Genomic DNA, 14902 nt, shown 5'->3' with positions numbered 1-14902 from the left:
GTGTACATGTGACTGCATTTAAGGCCAAGTATGTGGTAAATCTAATGTTTTAACTAGTGCAGTGTTTGGGACACAGTGGACAGGAAACATTTTGAATGGACAGGTAATGAAGGAGTGTCTTGTCTTAGAGGCCAAGGATCTTGTATACCTCAAATATGATTTTCATACATTTCATATATATGATTTTCGTATCTATAAAAAATTTGTATTTCATTAAGCCATACATTTGTTTTACTAATATATAGGACCCATGCCATCGTTTGACATTTAGAAAAGGAAGTTTAATTATATTTTAATTTTTGGACCTTAGCTAAACCTCAGTGGAGATTTTGAATACTGGTTGACAATTCATAGGGTCCTAAATTTGAAAGAAAAAAAAAGTTGCCTTTGATCTGAATCTGAACACAAAACAGTTCATATCCATGTTTCCAGAATAAAAGATAAAAGGGCTCTTAAAATATGTCTCTGCTATAACCACCATAATGTTATAATAGCTTTAATTTTACAGTATGTTTTTGCTGACTTCATAAACCACAAACTTGACTCCTTTTTGTTCAACCGAAAGTGAAATTACGGCTTTGACTTAATCTTCCTGGGATAGATGGAATTTGTCTTATGGCTGAAGTATATTATTAATACATGGTTTGAGTAGTTTTTTAATTCAGGAAATTCTCAAGCTGCAAAATCAGTGTCCTTGCAAATCTTCAAGGTATGTAATGTTTAAGGAAAAAATATTTTAAAAGAGTAACAGTGACTCACTATAAGTGAAATATTACCAACCCATGGTGTAAGATTTCTTTATACAAAGTTCAGCTTTGCACCTTTTTAGACAGTAAATAGTTTATTAATGTGATTTTTCTTTATAAATATATTTAATCTCAATCTAGTGTTCAGTATAGGCATCATTTATTAGTTCCTATTAGCATTATACTAAAAAGCCTAATATCAAAACATTTAAAAGAGCAATACTAAGTTCTGGTGTGTAGGGACTTGGGTGATAAAACTATATTTAAAAAAAACCAAACCTGCAAGGAAGTGCTTTCTATAAAAATAAAGAGATGGGAGGAGGGAGGAAGTTGTGATAGGGATCTATCTGGCTTCTGAAGTGGTGGCAAAGTTCTTTTAACCTGATGGTGGTTGCAAGGGTGTTGGCCTTAGTATAAATCATTAAGCCATACATTTGTTCTGTGTGCTTTTGTGTATCTGTGTTTTAGTTTACATAAAACTTTTTTTTTCTTTTTTAAAGAAGCTTGTGTTTAATGTACTATGTAAGGTGCTTGGATAAAGAACTTAATATTTGGTGACTGACTTTAGAACACTGCCTGGGCTGTCCTTTGCAAACAGGATTAGTATTACTATATCATAATTATCATATAACAGCTAGTGTATGTAACTATTTTGACATATAAATAACATTGTTAATGTTAATATTTTGAGGGAAGACAGCAGGTTTTACTAACTTTAATTCCTCTTTAGCTTCTATATGGTAAGTGACAAAAAGGTAATCAAAAGGTTTATTAAAGTAATGGATATTGTTCTGTCATCAAGTATAAAATATACCCTATTTTTTTGAGAAAATTATGTAACATGACAGTTAAAACTCAAAATTAACTATGTCACCAGAGTAGTAAGTCTTGACTTTTATCCATTTTCAATTTTCTGGACCAGTAATTCTTTAGATCAGTAATTTCAGCCTTACTTTTGATATTATTAAGGAGGTAATGAAATTCTCCGCATAAAATAAGTTTTTGTTTACTTAAGTTTTATGAAGATGTGTCGTAAAATGAGAGTGTTTTGTTTCAAAAAAGAGCAAATGACAATATGGCATAGGAGTTTAGAAAATGCTGAGAATCATTGCATTATGCTACTTAACTTGCTTTATGTAATGGCTTGCTGTTTTAGTTGCTTTGCATTTTTGTAATGTAGAGTTGAAGAGATCACATCTTTGCTAAATTCTTATATCACAGGAACTTTCAATCATGTTATAAAGGTGATGTTTGTGGTACTGGCTTTATAATGTGAATATTTACAGGAAGTTTTAGTTAAGATCTTCCATTGTTCAGAACCCAACATGGCTTAGGTCACCTTCAGTTCAGATTCAAACAGGTCTGTAATACAAAGACAAGTTCCTCTAGTGAAGTAAAACTGCCTTTCTTTAAAGGAAATAATCTGTTCCTATTAAAGTATCTTGGTATCTTATTGGTAGTGTGTACGGCAGTTTGTGTGTGGCTGTGGCAGGGTATGTATCATCGCTTTTCTCCTCTCAGCTGCTCCAGTGCCACAATTAGGCTGAGTATTGCTCAGCTGCAGCTGCTGGGTGATTATGAACCATCCAGCTCCTGTCTAAACTCAGAGGCAGATTTAGCAAAAGGAGCTATAGTAACAGCAGAGGGTGAGAGGGAAGAGCCGGCCCTGCTGCCAGTATCATTTTAACATGTCTGTATGCCGAGGAATCCTTGGCTGCAGCAGCACTACTGTTGTCTTGGAATTAGCAGGTTTGATAGCAACATAGCCCAGTTTGGATTGGCTTTACCTGGTGTTACGCTTTCGGACCTTGAATCTCACTCCAGGAAACAGAGTACAAGATAAGGCACCAATGAGGTACTTTGGGACTGAGTCATAAGCCTCTGTGCACTGGATAGCAATGCCCTTTGGTTTTCCTTGTTTGAGTGTATCTCGTACGAGTATGTTACTGCAGGTTCCCTGAAGCATATAGCATCTACTCCATGCTGCTTTAAGCTATGTCTTTTAGAAATGCTGCTGCTCTTACTGTTGTTTGGGGGTGGCAGGAGAGCTTATAAGCAAGCAAGTTGTTTGGAATCCCTACTTTATCTCAGGAAATGGGAGACCTTCAAGAGGGATCATTTCTAGAACTGCTGCATATGGCACGTCCTCTGTGGCTGTCTGAATTTTGCAAGTAAGAACGCTAGATTCTTTTTCCTGTTCTTCCTTTATTCCTGGGGTGTGAGAAAAGATGTACATCAATAAACATAGATACAGTATCATCTAAATATGGCAAGCCCCAGACTGGAAGATGCCACAAGCAATTTTTGCTGCTGCTGAAATGTTGCTGTTTATAAACATGCCGAGCAAAGAGCACAGCATCTTGTCCTCTCTTTTACCACTACTGTTGGAAAATCTACAGAGACAATTCCTTTTACTAATCCTGGCTTTGAAACTTGGTGGTTCAGGGTTTGCCTAATTGTGGATGGGGTATAGAGCATATTGGGAGAAGGAGCACTCAAACTTGTATGATGAGAAGGAAGGGAGACGTATGGAAGACTGTACTCTTGAACATTAACGGGTACACAGTCATTATAGCACATACTTAGCAAGACATTGGTGTATTGACTCCCTCTTTCTGCTCCCACAGAACTCTAATTAAGAGCACATTTCTCCTTGCATTATAATTATGTCTTTCAATGACTATGATATACTTGATCTAGTGTTCACAGTGGCAAGGAACTCTTTTACATGAATCTTTGCGAACAGTCCCTAGTAGAATAAATGCCTCATAACTTTTGAATTGTATATAAGCACATGGCTCTGCATATATATGATTTTATGGATAACAGACTTCTTCCAAACACAACACCTCTACCAAAATTTTCTAAAACTAGCTTAGTGCTTTTTCATAAGCTAATGTTAAAACAAATTTTTTAGACTTTTTGTTTTACTCTCAAAGTTTTGTTCTAGAAAATGATTTTATAAAACTGTTTAAACACCTGCAACTGTGAATTTGAAGGTAATTTTGATATTTCTAACGTGAACAGGAAACTCTCTGTAGTTGAGGTTACACTAGTCTTTAATAGTTTATTTTTTTTAACGTTTTTACTATTTTAGTGAATATAGAAAGCCCATGCTTTCTATATTCTAAAATACATTTGGTATCCTCTCATGTTACTACTGACAGTATTATAATTATGACTCATGTTCATATATTCCAAAGAAAAAGAAGTCCTGATTTTCTTGACGTAATGTGTGTAAAAGAATGCATAGTTCATAGGATATGTCTGCTGGTTATTGGGGGTGGGGGTTGGAGACAGGAAGTACTGAGGAAAGGCCTGGCCGCTGAAACTTAAAGATTGTCTGGTTTCATTCAGCCTCTGTTCCTAGCAATATGTAAACTCTAGGTTTCCTAAAATTAATTACAGAGGCTAGTCACTTACTTAATTTTTAAACATAATTTTCAGTTTTTTAGCATTAAGTAGAAATTGAGGTGGGGTGGAGAAAGTTGGTGGCTTTTGCTGCGTATTGATACTTATAATTGTTCCATAGCAAGTTTATTGATTTCTAACTTTTAGTCTGATGCAATTAGTATTTTACAGATAAGGCTACTTTTAAAATAATAACAGGCATTTGAAAAGAAGCAGAGAAGGCAATGTGGTGTAATAAGGAAAAGACTAAATGGTAGAAGACCATCTATATTTTAATTTCACTTCTGACACAGAAGAACTATGTGGCCTTAGTCAATTCAGTAAAATCCCTAGGCCTCAGTTTCACCGTTTGAAACAAGAGGTAGTTAGGCCAATTGGTTTCTAATACTCTTTTATCCTTATATAAATAAATGTGTGGTTCTACTATAGTTGAAGGGTTTTTTTTGTTTGTTTTTAATTTTTGTTGGGGAATATTGGGGAACAGTGTGTTTTTCCAGGAACCATTAGCTCCATGTCAAGTTGTTTTCAATCTAGTTGTAGAGGGCGCAGCTCACTGGCCCATGTGGGAATCGAACCGGTGACGTTGGTGTTATGAGCACTGTGCTCCAACCACTGAGTCAACCGGTCGCCCCAGTTGAAGTTTTTATACTGATAAAAATTTAAGAAAATATTTCAGAATCTGGAATTTGAAATAAAATAGATATCAGATAAGTAAAAGCTACAGTGAAAAAGTGACCCATAAACTTGGCATTGAATTTTCTCAAGCAAATGCAGTGTTATTCCATTCATTAAGTGGACATGTGGTGTGAAAAATACTATGCTAGTTTTGATATTATGAAAATGATTGCAGCATGACTGCTCCCTTTTAGGAATGCACATTGGGTGGAACTGGCTATGATTATGAGGCTGTTATAAATTTTGTAGATTGGTAGATCTTTTTAGTGTGATAATACATTACAATACTTCTCTGGTTTTTGATGATTTTAGTTTGTGATGCCTGTGAAAATTTAATAAATCCCTTTGTACCAGATAGATTTAGCCTCAAGTAAACTGATTCAATTCATTTGATGTTTTTCTAGACGTTAGTTCATTACAGGTATTTGTGACTGATATACACAGGCTCCACAACACCTACATAGAAGTTTTACTATAAGAAGGCAAATTTGAAAGCAAGGCTTTAAAAAAAAAATCAGATTTATTTCGCGGTAAAAATTAGAAAAATAAGAATGTATTCATTGAAGCAGATAGTTGTGATGTTGGTTAACAGTAATCATGACTATTTGGATGACACCTTTGCCACATTGTATCAGGAAAATAGCCACTAACATGAAAACATTTCACTTTTTTAATTTACAAAAGTGCAGAGGAATTGTTCTGGGTATTTTCCTTTAACATATGTAGTTAATATTTAGAATAGAATAAGCATGGGAATTGGAAAATAGTTTGCTTTATAAGCTTTGCAAAATAGATTTGATAAAAACAAATAAACAAAAATTGTAAGTAGATTGTGTTCCCAAAGTTTGCCAATCATTTGTTTGAAAATCAAAATCTTTTTCCAGAAAAAGTCTTTCCTGTAAGGTTAGCCTTTTTGGTTATATTTATAGGCAGCCCATTAGAGTTTATGTGTAAAAATCTAACAGGTTTAAAAGTATTTCAATGTAAATGTATTCTAATTGATTTTCAGGTTTTGTTTGCTTTTTTAAATCTGCTGAGTTCTTGAACAGATAAAATATTCAGCTTACTAGATGCTGTGATTATAGTGAATGAACCCATAGTCTTGCTAATCACCCTCTCTCCCCACCTTCCCAGCTCCTCACTACTTAAAACTCACTCTGTTGTGAGTTCATATTCAGATGCTAGGACTCATCCAGCGAGGCGTTGCTGTTAAGCTGAATTTTAAGCACAGAAGCCTCCCTAGGTTTTCCCACTCTGAAGCCTGCCTCGCACCCTAACCCTATAGAACAGTGTGAGGAGTGGGAAAGCTTCAAAAGATTGGGAGTGAGAAACAAAAATGAGGAAAGTAGAAAAGGGCTTGGGAAAATGAGGAGTGGATGTAATATGGAATTTGTAATTTTCCCTTTTGTGTCCTTTTTTCTGTTTCCCACTAATTTACTCCTTTTAGGCATTGGGTAAGGAAGGAAGAAAGCCTGTTCTCTGACAAGTGTTATGCCACACATTTATATGCATTATCAAGTTAACTTAAATCTTTGAAATGCCTTTCCAAAATATACAGAAAAACCGTGGATGAGATAGGTATTTATTATACACGAAGAAACAGGATTAGAAAGTATATATAATTTGCTAGGTCACATGACTAGTGATTTGGGTAGAACTGAATTTGAATTTGAGGCTAACTGACAGCATACCTGCTCCCTGTAAGGCAACTTCTTTAGGAATAAGAAGTATTGATGGAAAGAGGATTTCTTGTCTTTTTTTTCTCCCCCTTAAATTGTACATCTGTATTGGGGCTAGAAATTTTCAGTCACTTACACTTTTTTTTTTTGTAGAAGTAGCTTTCTGGTGCATATTTCTTAATAGATGTCAAGGTCAGATATTATATGAGCTGAAGAAGGTTATTACACTAACTAAACTGTATCAAATGCTTTCCTTTTGTAGGTTTGGGTTTGTAATGGAAAATTGATATACTAATTTCAAAACATTCCTTATCTCTTTATAAAGTAAGATGTTAGCCCCAGGTTAACAGAGACAGTGTTCGGGTGTTTTTCCAATCAGGTTTCTTGTTTCCTGTCTAAATTTAATTCATCAAAAGAACAAGAAAGCATGCAAAAGATGGGTTATTACACTAAACTGTAGTAAATGCTGGCCTTTTGTAAGTTTGGGTTTGTAAAGTACATACGTAGTCTGTATTTATGTAGTCAACCCCTCTCTCTCCCTCCTCCTCCCTCACTTCCTGCCTCTCTCTCTCTCTCTCTCTCTCTCTCTCCCTCTCTCTCCCTCTCTCTCCCTCTCCCCCTCTCCCCCTCCTCCCCCCCCCCACGCACACATCTAGTCTTCTGACTCAAAGGCTGGCTCAAACTTCTGTACAATATTGTCTTCATATCTACTAATTATATCATTTGTTCCTAGATGAGTTAGTAGAAATAGAGGGAAGGTCTGCATTGTCTAAATGACTCTCCATTACATTTTAGACAAATGCTGAAGAAAGAGAGCACACTTACTAATTTTACCTGTCAGTAGGATGGAATTTCGTACCCCTTGGTACAGCTTCATCAACCATTCAAAACTTCACTTCCTTCTCGAGGAAACAGTGGTATTCTTCCATACTGGCTTGTTCCTATAAATCTTATTGTTACATGAATTTTTCTCTCTCAGGATGAAGAGTCTCATCTAAAGCTCCAAATGGAAATTTTGTTTGCTGCTCTTGCCACTATGTCACATTCCATTGACAATGATTTCCTTCACCACCTTAGAAGCCTTTTTTTCTTTGGCTTCCTTTTATTTTTTCAGTTGTATGTAAGAGTGCACCCTTTGTCCTTTCTAATAAGCTGGAGCATTATTTTCTGGTGGGAACACTAACTTGATGTTGTAGCATTATTATTTCCTATGCAATATCTACAGTATAACTCCTTCACACATCACTCCAACAGTTCCATCATTGCCCATGTGTATTAAGTCTGCATAAGGGTTGGCAGATAGGTGTTAAGCTCTTGTGCCAAGTCTAAATGATAGGAGTGGCTGCCACTAGAATGTAAGTTCCATGAGAGTAAGGATCTTTGTTTTGGTTACAGAAGTTATTCCAAGCATCTAGAACAATAGCACATAGTAGACAATTATTAAATATTTTTAAGTATAGGAAAGTGCACCAGTCTGTCTGCTGGCAGTTTTTGCCTACCATGGGCATAGGAGAAAGGAATGGCAGCAAATAGCTAGCTCCTCACTAAAAACTCATGCATTAGCTGCTGATGCTTGTTCCTCAAGGCTTCTTGGAGCGGCGGGCCTATTGCTGAACTAGTGGCATTAACACTCAGAGTGAATTCAAATAAACTTTCTACTTCAATCTGATGGAGATACTGAGGTTTGACTTGGCAGTGACTTGTAAATGTTAAAGAGCAGTAACAAAAATATGTACTTACAGTAAGTGGGTTCCTTTCCTTTATATCTTATTTTCTAAATATATCCAGCAACCATGCTTCTTAAAAACTCTGACACATGTTAATAGTCCTTACATTACATTGATGTAAGCAAGTCACATGCATATGTCTGGTTGTAAGTAGAGCCGGAAAAAGTAGTCCTTGGCAGGGCAGCTACCTACCAGTGACAACCATAAGAGGGGAAGATGAATTTTTGTGGGAAGGTAGCAGCTGTTTCTGCCACATAAGGGGAAAGGAAGTAAACCAATAGTTAAACAAGTTAGACATCTATATAGAAATACACTATTTGGTTGTATAAACATGTTTAGAATATTTATTTGAAAGGTGTGGACATAGATGGTATCTTCTTAATTTAAGGCAAGAATACTAGTACATAAGTAAACTAGTTATGATGGAAAATGTAAAAAATTGCAACCCCTTTTGGAAGTGTGTTTTTTTTTTTTAAATATAAGCAGAGAATCTGGAAAAATTTAATTTCATGTTTTAGGTGCCGTGTTTCCCTGAAAATAAGACCGGGTCTTATGTTAAGTTTTACTCCAAAAGACGCATTAGGGCTTATGTTCAGGGGATGTCATCCTGAAAAATCATGCTAGGGCTTATTTTCTGGTTAAGTCTTATTTTTGGGGAAACATGGTAGTGAAGGAAGCTATAAGGATATGTGCTATTTTACATGCGTATATATTTCTCTAAAGAAGATATAACTGGCCAATGGACTCATAAAAAGAAGTTCAACATCATTAATCATCAGGGAAATGCAAATCAAAACCACAGTGAGATATCACCTCACACCTGTCAGAATGACTATTAGCAAAAAGACACAAAATAAATATTGGTGAGAATGTGGAATAAAGGGAACCTTCATACACTTGGTGCAATTATAAATTGGTGCGGCCACTATCAAAAACAGTACGGATATTCCTCAAAAAATTCAAAATAGAACAGGCGTATGACCCAGCAATTCCACTTCTAGGTATTTAACCAAAGAAATAAAAAACACGAATTCAGAAAGACATATGCATGGCAGTGTTCATTGCAGCATTATTTACAATAGCCAAGGTATGAAAGCAACCTAGGTGTCTATTGACAGGTGAATGGATAAAGATGTGGTATATGTATATACAATGGAATATTACTCAGGCATAAAAAGAATGAAACTTTGCAATTTGTGAAAAATCGATGGATCTAGAGGGTTTTATGCCAAGTGAAATAAATCAGATAGAGAAAGACGATCATATGGTTTCACTTACATGTGGAATCTGAAGGACAAAGCAAATGAGCAAGCAAAACAAAACAAGGCTCAACTGAACAAACTGATGGTTTACATAGCACTTTTGGTGATTAAGAGAAGGCAGTAATTTAGCCAGAGAGGAGGAGTTTGAGGGGATGGGCAAAAAAGGTGAAGGGGATTAAGAGGTACAAATTTCCAGTTATAAAACAAGTCACAGGGATGTAATGTACAGCATAGGGAATATAGCTACTAATACCATAATAACTGTACGGTGGCAGAAGGGTTACTAGACTTGTGGTGATCACTTTGTAAGGTATATGTATGTGGAAGCATTGTGTTGTGTACCTGAAACTAGTATGATATTGTATCTCAACTATAATAAAAAACAGAAAACCAACAACAACAAAGTATTTGCTATTTTGAACTAAATTAGGACCCATAGGAAAAAGTTAGTGATATGTAAATTCTAGAAAGAACCTTTGGAGATAGGCACCATGTTATTGTGGGTTTATATTAAAAGTAACAGGAAAGGTAATTCTGGACTTTAAGGAGTTGTATGTCCTAGAGCAGGGGTGTCCAAACTGCGGCCTGCCATCCATTGTTAATTGGCCCACAGCAAATTCCAAAAATATATTTTGTTTACTTAAATAAACCAGGTGAGGCAATACGTACTTTACCTCGAGTGAGTGGCCCGGCTGTTTGTGTATTTTACCGTATATGGCCCTTGGTGAAAACCGTTGAAAAAAGTTTGGACACCCCTGTCATAGAGTTTAGGAAACATTAGAAAACCAGAGTTTATGATTTAAGATTCTAATGGGCAGTATACCACCTAAAGGAATAAAAAGTCTAAAAATACCCCAAACTTATTATATGAAAAGCTTAGGAAGCACTTTGGTGGCGGAGCACATCAGAGTAGAATGGGGATTGTAGTAACTGCATTTACATAGCACTTTTAGTGATTAAGAAAAGGCAGTAAATAGCCATGTGAAACAATTTGGTGGGGATAGTGGCGTGTGGAAATTATGATGGAGCTAAGGCCCCCCAATCTCACCTCACACCTCTGCTTCCCCCCCACTCCCTTAGCCATTCCAACTGGGGCTTAGTTTTTATTTTTGAATTAAAAATGAGTAGAAATTAAGTCAAAAGGAGGACCTTGCAATAAAGATCAAAGTAGAAGAGAGGGTCAAGAACCTCTTAGGATATTGTCAGAGCATGAATAGGATTTTTAGAATGATTGATGCTTAGAAGGAGAAACTAATGACAACATAGATGATTCTTAGAGATAAAGTCACATCTAGAAGTAAGATGGCAGCCCCAGATCCACAACTTAGGAAAGTTGAAATAATAGATAACAGGGAACACCTAGCATGTCTTCTTTTTTTATCTCCTAATTTCTGTACGAGAGGATGCTCTTTAAGTTAGCAAAGCTAGAAAAAAAGAATAAGAAATTAGATAGTAGCTAGTAAGAGGGCATCTAGCTTTAATTGATTTTAAGCGTCTGGGTCTAGAAGAATTCTATCTGAAGGTTCTGAAAAACATTTCTGATATTCTCAGAGCCCCACCAGTAACAGGGAAATCATGGGGACAGGTAGACCTCTTGAAGAAAGAAAACTGATTAAATGATTTCTTAGAAGATGGATTTTAATAAATGCAGACACTGAAAGTTGCCTTTAATTCCTGACAAAATTCAATATCAGTTTATTAATCAATTATCATTTATAAACAATTGGAGGGTTATAAAGGTAATTTTTAACAGTCCAGCCGTGCTTTCTTGAATCAATGAACCCACCTGTGTGGTTCCTGCGGGTGAGTAGTCGAATCCCATAAGCTTAGTTTTCTTTTTTAAGAGTAGGGATCAGTGATTCCTTTTCTACTTTTTTAAGTCTTTCATTTTCCTCTTTGTAATTAAGTCATCTAATAACGTGATAGACTTTTTTTTTTAAATCTTATTATATTCAGAGGCAGGGATATTAACAGGTTCTAAACTCTTTTTATGTATTTTCAGATTTTTAAAAAAGGAGATTGAACTGGAATATATAAGCATGCCTATTTATCCCATAATCTCAGTGAACATTGTTTTATTTTTGTTATATATATGAATAAAGATGCCTTAAAGTTATTTCAGTTTGCTTTTTTTAAAAAAAATTTTTTCTTGGGGTGACAGTTGTTAGTAAAGTTACATAGATTTCAGTACAATTCTGCATTACATCATCTGTATATCACATTGTGTGTTTTCCACCTAGAGTCAGTTCTCCTTCCATCACCATGTGTTTGATTCTGTTTAGCCTCATTTATTCCCCCACCCCCTACCCCCCTTACCCTCTGGTCAGTTTGCTTTTTCATTGAAGGCTACTTTTCTATGTGATGAACTGCTTGTTCATAACCTTTGCCATTATTGCTATTAGGTTATTTGTCTTTTTCTTAAAGATTTTTAGGGAATCTTCATATACTATGGATATTAATTGTCTTCATATCTCTGCTTGTCTTTGTTTTATCTAATATTTTTTTTGTTAGTTACAGGTATAGAAAACAATGTAATAGTTAGACACACCCCTCACAAAGTGATTGTCTAATATTTTTATCTTAAAAATAATTTTCCTTTTATAATTTCTGGATTTTGTGTTTTAAGAATACTTTTCATAGTTGATGGTCATTTGAAAATTCTTTGTACAGGTTTTTGTCTTACATTGCAAATAATTTAGCTTTTGTGGAATTTGTGTTTATATATCTTGTGGCATGAGCATCCAATTTTGTCTTCACTAATTATTAAATCTATCCTTTTCCCATTTATAACATTTACAGATTCTTCTATTGTAAGGCATGTTTCTGGGCTCTCTTTTCCATACATTTACTTGTTTATTCCTATGCCAGTATCACATAGGTTCTGTGTGATGAGGAGGATCTTGACCATGATAGAATAGAAAGAGCAGCAGCTAATGTGTATTAAATATTACCTGCTGCCAGTCACAGTGATAAATACTGTAGCATATTGTAACTAACTCATCTCTCAAAAACCTTATGTGTTAGGTATTCTTTTTCCTTTGAAAATCTGGCTTAAGTGTTCTGACATGTAGCCATTTTATTTAATGAAAAGATTTTCTATAAAAATAAACCTGGAACACTTCATGAATTTGGGTGTCGTGTCATCCTTGTGCAGGGGCCATACTGACCTTCCTTGTATCATTCCAGCTTTAGTACATGTGCTACGTGCCAAAACTAGCACTGAGTTAGGTATTCTTAATATCTTTATTTTTACAGGCTTTGAGAAGTTACATTTATTCAAGTTACAGGCTAAGACTGTAATCAGCTCCCTGACTCCAGAGCCTATACTCTTAACCTTGAGGTTGTGATTACTAATAGGACAAATCTCATTTTTCTTTTTCAAAACTTACTTAACTATTTCTATGCATTTACTTTTCCATATGAACTTTATTGTGATTTTGATTTAAATAATATTTAAATTTATTTAGGAAGAGTGGACATCTTCATAATAATGGATCTTAACGTTTAAAATTAAGTGGTATGTTTCCATTTCTTGAGGTTCTTTATAGCCTGCAGAGTTCTATTTTCTTAATATAGACTTGGAATATTTTTTTCTTCAGCTTATTCATAGATATTATTTCCTGTGTGGTTTTAAAAAACGTATTTAGAAATAATTTCAAAGTTACAGAAGGTTGCAAGAGTAGTACAAAGAATGCCTAGATCTCCCTTCACCCAGATTTACCAATTGTTAATATTTTGCCACATTTGATATTTTTCATTCCCTCCTGAGCGTATGTGAATCAGTGTTCCTTTCCTCCCACCGCCACTTGAAAGTTAGTTGCAACACGGTTTTTCTGTACCCTGAAGTACTTTAGTGTGTATTTCCTAAAAACAAGGACATTTTTCTTAAACTACCAAAGAATAGTTATCAAATTCAGGAAGTTTAACATTGCTGTAATACAGTTATCAAATATACAGTTGTTGTGTATTGTGTTCCCCCAAAATGGTTTACGTTCTAACCCCCAGTACCTGTGAATGTGACCTTATTTGGAAATAGGGTCTAAATCAAGTTAAGAGGAAGTCATATTGAGTTAGGTGGACCCTAATTCAATATGACTGGTCTTTATGAGAGGAGAATGCTGTGTGACAACAGGCAGAGATTGGACTGATGTCCCTGCAAGCCAAGGAACCTCAAGAGTTGCCAGCCCAAGTCAGAAGCCAGGAAGAGGCAGGAAGGATTCTGTCCAGAGCTTCAGAGGAGCACCGCCTTGCTCACACCTTGTTCCTTAACTTCTTGGCTCCTTAGATGCCCCAAACCAACTCTGTCAGGTTTTGGCTCTCAGTAAAAAAATAAGAAACTTTTTCCTCTATGCCTTTGAAGAGATTAATGAGCACAGGATTAATTTATTTTTTGTGTTGGATAATTTACCTGTGAAATATATAACATTAGTGTTTTTTTGATGGCTGTTTTGATACGATTTAAACTGTTTTCATGCTCATTGATTTATCTAGGTCTCCTATCTTTTAACTAAGTTAATTTTATTTGTGTTTACCTAAATAGTCATCCTTTCCATCTAGTTTAAACTTTATTATCAGAGAGTTATACAAAGTTTCCATTTATAGTCTTTTTCACATTCTCAATGGTTCCAGCACTCTTCTCACACCTAATAGTGTGTATCCTCCCTTTTGTTTCTCAAGAGTAAATGTTGTGATTTATGTATTTCATTGAGTTTTGTTTTTAAATCATATTGGAATTTTTTAATTATAATGAAATAAAAGAAAAATTAATGAATTAGAAATAGCAGGAAAAAAACTCAAAATGATTTATAAGTAAAAACTTTTTGGGTTTCTTTGGTTTTTGTTTTTCCCTTGTATTGTTTCCTTTTTAGTAATAGGTGTATAAAGCTATGGATTTTGCTCTCAATACAGCCTTTTCTGTAGCTCATTGATGTGGTAGAAAGTTGTTTTACAATTTCGTGTTTCCTTTTTGACACGAGAGTATTGATTGTACCATGAAATCTTTATGTACTCATGAGTCATAAACATTATCAAATCTTCATATCTTAAAGGAGATATAGATAACTAGTAAATTATTCTGATGTATGTTAATTTACTATGGATTAAATTTATTTTTACTTAGTCTTTTTGTCTCCACTCCATTTAGTTAAAGAAGCCAGATGCATATGTCAATTTGTTGACTAATATTTATCTTTTGGGTCAAATTCTAAACACTGATGAGGAAAAGGATCTGTTATTCAAATTCTTTAATTCAACTTCTTAAAAAAAAATTTACATCTACTCTCAACAAGGCACAATATTAATTGAGCTTTTTTAGGAGATAAAAAGGAAATTCTGTTCTCTCCTGCTTATCAATTAGGTATACTAGCTCTTTAGATAACTGGAGAGAAATATTGTACTGGAGG

At 34.9% G+C, this 14902-nt stretch overlaps 1 protein-coding gene and 1 pseudogene across 5 annotated transcripts in view; one reads left to right on the top strand and one right to left on the bottom strand.

Moving 5' to 3' along the window:
• Nucleotides 1-14902, top strand: part of YES1 (YES proto-oncogene 1, Src family tyrosine kinase) — a 73377-nt gene that overhangs the window by 1693 nt on the left and 56782 nt on the right. The window lies entirely within an intron of this gene.
• LOC141567069 (U6 spliceosomal RNA) lies at nucleotides 12605-12720 on the bottom strand (annotated as a pseudogene).

The sequence above is a fragment of the Rhinolophus sinicus genome, linkage group LG09, assembly GCF_036562045.2.
Source record: "Rhinolophus sinicus isolate RSC01 linkage group LG09, ASM3656204v1, whole genome shotgun sequence".
Classification (NCBI taxonomy): Eukaryota; Metazoa; Chordata; class Mammalia; order Chiroptera; family Rhinolophidae; genus Rhinolophus; species Rhinolophus sinicus.
The sequence above is the reverse complement of the archived record's forward strand: the minus strand, read 5'-3'. Positions and strand labels throughout refer to the sequence as shown.